Source organism: Heteronotia binoei, chromosome 6 (assembly GCF_032191835.1).
Source record: "Heteronotia binoei isolate CCM8104 ecotype False Entrance Well chromosome 6, APGP_CSIRO_Hbin_v1, whole genome shotgun sequence".
NCBI lineage: Eukaryota > Metazoa > Chordata > Lepidosauria > Squamata > Gekkonidae > Heteronotia > Heteronotia binoei.
Genome location: NC_083228.1, coordinates 37,496,818 through 37,504,536, shown reverse-complemented (window position 1 = coordinate 37,504,536; position 7,719 = coordinate 37,496,818). Strand labels below are relative to the sequence as shown.

At 42.8% G+C, this 7,719-nt stretch overlaps 1 non-coding gene across 1 annotated transcript; it reads left to right on the top strand.

Annotated features, from left to right (window-relative positions):
- The first annotated feature begins 1,416 nt into the window (after positions 1-1,416).
- Positions 1,417-1,494, top strand: TRNAS-AGA (transfer RNA serine (anticodon AGA)). The gene has a single exon. It is a non-coding gene; the product is annotated as a tRNA-Ser (tRNA).
- The last annotated feature ends 6,225 nt before the right edge of the window (positions 1,495-7,719 follow it).

Below are 7,719 nucleotides of genomic sequence, written 5' to 3'. Positions count from 1 at the left end.
TTGCTGGTCCCAAATCCTCAATGCAACAGTTATTGTATTGCATCATTTCCCTTACCTCTAATAGAGGGATAGGTATATATGTATCCAGGGCTTTTTTTTTTTTTTTTAGAAAAAGCTCAGCAGGAACTCATTTACATATTAGGCCATACCTTCTGATCCCAAGTCAGCCAGAACTCTGTTCTTGTGTATTCCTGATATATATATATATATATATATATATGGATTGTTGGCAACTGTTGATGCCTATCATCTCCATTCTTTAAAGCATCTTTATGCTTTAAAGAAACATCTTTGCCAGTCATTCTATTCACATGCTGGTTATGTTAGTATCCCACCTACCTGTCCATAGGTATGTGGGATACTAACACAGTGATTCAGGGATTCAGGCATTGGGACGCAGGGATTCAGGGGTTGGCCTTGCAATGGCTCTCCTCTTTCCTTTCTGGTCGGGGACAAAAGGTGGCAATCAGGGGACAGTTGTCCCGGAGACACCCGCTTAATTGTGGTGTGCCTCAGGGGGTGGTGTTTAACATTTATATGTGCCCCCTTGCTCAGATTGCCCAGAGGTTTGATCTGGATTGTCATCAGTATGCTGATGACACCCAGCTGTATCTACTGACGGGCAGCTGGTCTGGCTGTGCCCCAGATAATTTGGACCTGGCGCTGCAAGCTGTGGCAGGTTGGCTTAGGCTGAGCCGATTGAAGCTGAATCCGATGAAGACAGAGGTCCTTTGCCTGAGTCGCAGCAGTCCAGGCAGGGAAATTCTCCTACCAGCTTTTGATGGTGCGCCACTGACAGCAGCACTGAGGGTCAGAAGCTTGGGGGTGCTACTGGAGCCTTCCTTAGTAATGGAGGCCCAGATAGCAGTCACTGCCAATTCCACCTTTTTCATCTTAGGTGGGTAAGGCAGTTGGTTCTCTTCCTCCAGTGTAGTGACCTGGTAACTGTGATCCATGTAACGGGCACCTCGAGACTGGACTACTGTAATGCCCTCTACATGGGGCTGCCCCTGTCTCAAATCTGGAAACTACAGCTCGTGCTGAACGCAGTGGCCAGGCTGCTATTGGGGCTCCCCAGGTGGGAGCACATACAGCTGAGGCTGCGGGAGCTGCACTGGTTGCCAATGGTATACTGGATTCGCTACAAGGTGCTGGTTATTACCTTTAAAACCCTATATGGCTGAGGACCTGTTTACCTTAGGGACCGTCTTTCCCCACACGTTCCCCAGAGGGTACTTAGATCCGGAACACAAACTCTATTAGTAATCCCTGGGCTGAGGGAGGCAAGATTGACATCTACCAGAGAGAGGGCCTTCTCGATTGCTGCCCCCCTATTGGTGGAACCAGCTGCCAGAGGAAGTTAGGGTCTTGTGGGACCTCACCCGGTTCCTCAAGGCCTGTAACACAACTCTATATGGGGATGGGACAGTGGCTCAGTGGTAGAGCATCTGCTTAGAAAGCAGAAGGTCCCAGGTTCAATCCCTGGCATCTCCAAAAAAGGGTCCAGGCAAATAGGTGTGAAAAAAAACTCTGTTTGAGACCCCGGAGAGCCGCTGCCAGTTTGAGAAGACAATACTGACTTTGATGGACCAAGGGTCTGATTCAATATAAGGTAGCTTCATATGTTCATATACTGGCTAGCCTTCAACTGATTAAGAAATACTGAACGCCATCGGAAATGAAATAACATCAAATGATTAGCACCTGACTGTTTTAATTTAATTTAATTATGATGTAATTATGTGTTAAAATGTTATTGTGATTTTACTGGTTGTGAGCTGCCCTGAGCCTGCCTTGGTGGGGAGGGTGGAATATAAATCTAATAAACCATAAACCATATGCCTTAACTTGAAGATTTTCTTTTCTTTTTTAAAGAGCCTCATTTGGTTCCATACTGAGTCACATTTGGCTCTTAGAAGGATGTAGATCTCTGATCTGGAGTGTCCAAAAGCCATGTGTTTGCAACTGGGAGATTTTAACTTTCCCAATATTGAATGGTAATATACAATATGAAAATATTTGTTGTGAGATGCGTGAATTGTTTTTAACCCAGAAAGTTGGGCATTTTTAGATTTGTTTTTGATCAACAGAGAATGAAGTCTTGATGATACAGAATTCAGATGTCTAAGGAAAGGAAAGGTGCAGACCCCAAATTTCAGATCGTGTGGCTTTGCCATGTAAACCATTGCAATCATATAAGTTACCACAATGACAAAATTCGACAGAAGGAACAATACAAATATATACTGTTTCTAGCCCATAGCTTTATTGAATGTCAGCAAAGCTATAAAGCATCCCTATACCAACTCAAAGTAAACAGTTTTTCAAGGAGACAATTAGTATTTTCACATTTAAAGCATGTAGGGGGTGTGCATTTGAATCTACCTAAGCCAAAAAATATTTTGAGTATATTTCGGCATCCCAAAGGTATCTATGATTTTTCAGGAAAACCTGGGGACCCCCCCCCCCCCCCAGATATATGAATATATGCAGGATATAATGGGTAGATTGGCACAGCTCAAAAACCAGTTGAGAGGCAGGGGCAATCTCAGCTTTTTTTTTTGGCTTTCTTCTGCAGTCCCTTCAAACAAGGCAAGTTGAAAAAGACTGCAGAAGACAGCCCAAAAAACAGCTGAGCCAGCAGGGAACAGTCTCACAGCTGCCTCAGCTGCTTTTGGCTCTCTTGTGTAGTCCCTTTAGTTGGGCAAGTTTAAAGGGCTGCACAAGTGACCCCAAAACAGCTAAGCTGGTGGGGAGACTGTTCCCAGCACCTCAGCTTCAGGCTCTCTTGCTGAGTCCTCTTTAAAGTCCTCTTTAAAGGAGCTGAACAAGAGAGGTGGGGGTGGTATTAGCGCACATGCTGCCAGATGATCATGGGGTTCCAGGGGCTTACTACTCGACAACATTGCAAAAACCTGAGTGCAACTACGCACAAATAGATAAGGAAGGGTTGGCCATTGTTGCCGGTGTTAAGAAATTTCATGATTATTTGTATGGGCGACCCTTCACCATCCTCACAGACCATAAACCACTCCTAGGCCTGTTTGCCCCCGACCGCCAGACAGGGTATCAATATGATTTCCAATATCGGCCAGGAAAGGCTATGGACCATGCGGATGAGTTGAGTTGGCTGTCGCTTCCCTCTGGGGACCCAGATTCGGAGTGACATGATAGAGGGTTACAAGATTATGCATGGGATGGAGAAAGCAGAGAAAGAAGTACTTTTCTCCCTTTCTCACAATACAAGAACTCGTGAGCATTCAATGAAATTGCTGAGCAGTCAGGTTAAAACGAATAAAAGGAAGAACTTCACCCAAAGGGTGATTAACACATGGAATTCACTGCCACAAGAGGTGGTGGCGGCTACAAGCATAGCCAGCTTCAAGAGGGGTTTGGATAAAAATATGGAGCAGAGGTCCATCAATGGCTATTAGCAACAGCATATTATTGGAACTGTCCGGGGCAGTGATAACCCAGCCAATAGTTCATATAATGATTCTACTGCGAGGGATCCAAAGTTTATCTCCTGCTTCTGTGCACCAGTCCTTGAGTTCAAGGAGATAAGGCAGCACATTTTAAGGAAACAGAAAGAAGTATTTCCAGCATTTCATTATCTACACTGCTGTTCAGCTGGGCTATATCCAGCCTTCAAAAGCACTGCAACTACGCAAATTAAAACACGAATGCATTCCCAGGACATGAACATATTAACATCATGCTTATCTGAAGGTTTCTTTGGGGGGATCCTATTGGCTGCAGTCCTGAAAGTGAGCTCACTGAAAATATAATTATTCCAGAAAACTGCCTGGCACATTTTGATCTCACAATTTCTCCAAGGAACTCAGGGAAGCCTGTGTGGTTCTTCCTTTCCCATTTTATCCTCACAACCATCAGTGAGGTAATTTATGATGAGAGTGTGTGACTGGCACAGGGTCATCCACTGGGCTTCATGGTGGGGTGTACTCTGAGCTTGGGTCTCCAGGTCAAAACCTGGCACTTTAATCATTAGTCTACAACGGCCCTGAGTTCTCTGACAGAAGAAAAGTAGGGTATCGGTGCTATAAAATAAAAGTGCCTGAAGCAATATAGTATGGAGAAATAACACAGGTAAGAAGGCACGGATGTACCCTGAACTTGGATGTACTCTCTGTTGTAAATATTATTTCCAGCCTCCACTTGATAAGTGGATGAATGTGATTCAAAAATGGCTTCCCCATTGGTTGATAGATGAATCGATGAGAGTCTTCCATAGCTATGATGAGTGACGTTAGAATGAATTTACAGTAATGTTTCTTTGTTTTCTTACCTAAACTCCCAGAATTTCTGCTCTGTAGGTTAAAGTGTCTTGTGACGTAAAGACCAAGTATTCCCTCTGCTGTTTCCCAACCAAACATCATAGCCAGCATCTGCTAATATGAAACCAAAGCTATTGTTGGGCAAGTTTGAAATTCAGTGGGTAGCCTCTCCAAGGACAGCATGTTGCAAAAACACAATAGGCCTGGGACCTGTAGAAGAGACATGTATGCATTGAAGTATTTGTTAGATCATCAGCTGGTGAACACATGAAGCTGTCTTCCACTGAATCAGGCCGTTGGTCTACACAGGTCAGTGCTATCTGCTCTTACTGGCAGCCCCTCTTTAGAGTGTCAGGTAGAAATTTCCCACAGTATCTGCCATCTGGTCATGTAGACAAGAGATGTTTGGAGATGAATCTGGGACCTTCTGCACACAAAGCAGATACTGTCCTACTGAGCCATGGCCAATGCTCTTGTCCTAGCACACCCACAGAAGTGCCTGAGGCATTTAGCACAGCGATGCAAATTGCTATGTAAGCAATAATACCAGTCTTTAAAGTGTTTTAACTAGGGATGTCCAAAAAAAGTATTTTGGGTGTTCAGTTATACTGAACTCCAAAAATATCTCCCCACCCCCCTTGATATTCCCAAATCCCAATGGTCCCAATAGGGTATAATGGAGAATCAATCTGGGGGTATCTGGGGCTCTGGGGGGCTGTATTTTTAGGTAGAGGCCCCAAATTTGCAGCATAACTGATGGTGCCTCTCCTAAAAAAAAAAAACACAAGTCCCAAAAAAGATTGGACCAGGGGGTCCAATTCTATGGGTCCCCAAAGAAGGTGCCCCCAACCTCCATAGCTTTCAGTAGGGGGAGGGGAAAGGCATTCTCTCTCTCTCTCCTATCTATTTCCATTTATATCCTGCCCTCCCTGCCGAAACAGGCTCAGGGCAGTGAACAAGGCCAAGAAGCATACATTAAAACATTAAAACCATTTAAAATTGTAATATATTAATTTATTATAATAAATTATAATATATTTTAAAGGATTGCAGTCTTTTTAAATGCCTTCTCCAAGCTGTGCAACTCTGTGGTGAGTGAACTGCAAAAGCATTTAAAGTGTTTGGAGTCCCTTTAAACACCTCCAAGTGGCAAGTTCACCTGGAAGGACTGTGAGCACTTTAAATGCCTTTGGAGTTCACTCGCTGTGGCATGAAGAAAGCATTTAAAAGGACCACAATCCTTTTAAATGTCCTTTAAGTCTGACTGTCTGGTAGCCCTGAAAATCTTGAATATTTTCAGGATTTTTTGAGCTGGCTATTGCAAATAGTTGAACAATATGCAAATCTGTATCCTGCTGAAACAATATCTGAAAAATAACGATAAAGTATTTTTTGGATTTTGTTGCTCAGATTTAGATAAACACACATCCCTAGTTGTGACACACATTTTAAGACAGCAGCAGGGTGACCATGATAATTAGACAATGGAGGACAACTAATTAAAAACCAAACTGTAACATATCCCTCCCCCCCCCAAAAAAACAGGGAATGAAGAAAACTATCAGTCCCTCCCACACAATAAAATGATTTTTAAAATAACAGATTGGGGGGAGGTAATGATAGCACTAGAAACAGGCAAATTAGTTATTTGTTATTGGCCACTTTGGTTTAAAGCATATTCAAAGCACATAATTAAATTCTCAATTGTATTGTATGCATTAGGTTTTTAAAATGCTGAAGACTCCAGGCAAGGCAGACAACAAAGGCACTGTTCACACTTCATATGTGTGCATAATCAATGTGTAGAAAGACAGGGAATAGCATTATGTCCCCTGCCTTTAGCCCTCATTGCCGAGCATTATTGAGATCCGTGAACAGAGCTGAGATGCATAGACTCTGTATGCAAGATCTTCTTTTTAAAAAGTGAGACACAGATTGCACAGATTGCACATCTGTTCGGATGTTTAAGTCATAGGATTGGGCCCCATGACACCACAAAGAAGAAAGAGCTCTTCCGGCCTTACCTTTTCCACAGAATCCCTTAAGCACCCCAAAACCATCTGCTGAGGGTAGGACCAAAGACCCTCACACTATGCCAGCTGACACGAGCTTCTGGGGAAGGGGGAGAACTGGGCATAATCACCTCAATCTGTACGTGGCTTAATTGTGAAGAATTTTGAGGCCATTATTTAGAATTAGATATAATGATGAATGATCAAATTAAGATTGTTGGGGGGGGGGTGTGTGATTAAAGTACATAAGTGCCCATACACTTTGATAAAACACTGAATAAAAATTCTTGTCACAATCATACCAACTTTTTTTTTTTTGCAGTTTTTAAAGAATTAATGTGCTTCTGTGAAAAGAACTATCAGAAGCCTATTTCTTTCATAGGACCTGAAAAATTCAGATATTTCTAACATTAAGAATCGTGAGCCTGCAGCCTGCAGCGTAGCTGCTAGGCTGCGTCGGCTCTGTTTGCCTCCCTGGGAGGGAGGAGTCAGAGCTCGCCCATTTGGGCGCACAATGTGGGGGTGGGGCTAGCCGCTTTAACGGCTAGCTCCAGCTTTCCCCCAGCAGTCCTTCGACGATCGGACTTTAGCATGACCTTGCTGGCATGTGAAATAAGTGCAATTGTGTGATAGTTTGAACATTCCTTGGCATTACTCTCCTTTGGGATTGGAATATAAACTGATCTTTTGCAATCCTGTGGCCACTGTTGCATTATCCAGATTTACTGACATAATGTGTGCATCACTTTAACAGCATTGTCTTTTAGGACTTTGAATAGCTCAACTGGGGTACTGTCATCTTCGCTCGCTTTGTTGTTCGAAATGCTTTCTATGGCCCATTTGACCACACTCCAGGATGTCTGGCTCAAAATCAGTGATTTCACTGTCATGGTTGTCAAGGACATTGAGATCCTTCTTGTATAATTCTTTTTTTTGGTTTTTAGTTTTATTAAGTTTCCATAAAAGAAAAGGGAAAGGGTAGAGTGGAAATAGAAAAGGAATAATACATAGATCAATTTGAATATAGTACATTCTGCATGTGATATATCATTAAAATAAAATGACTCTAAAACAGGGGTGGCCAATGGTAGCTCTCCAGATGTTTTTTGCCTACAACTCCCATCAGCCCCAGCCAGCATGGCCAATGGCTGGGGCTGATGGGAGTTGTAGGCAAAAACATCTGGAGAGCTACCGTTGGCCACCCCTGCTCTAAAATATTGTCGCACACTTGACATTGTATCAAAATGATCAATATAATATAAGTGTTGTACGTTCTCACTTAAACTATCTTCTTTGGATTGTGTTTCTAATATACATATATTAGTAGGTAGTAATAAAAATTCACATCAGTTAATCTTATTTTTAAAAAATCAGCTTAAGTATGCAACCACATATATAACTGCTCCCAGTAT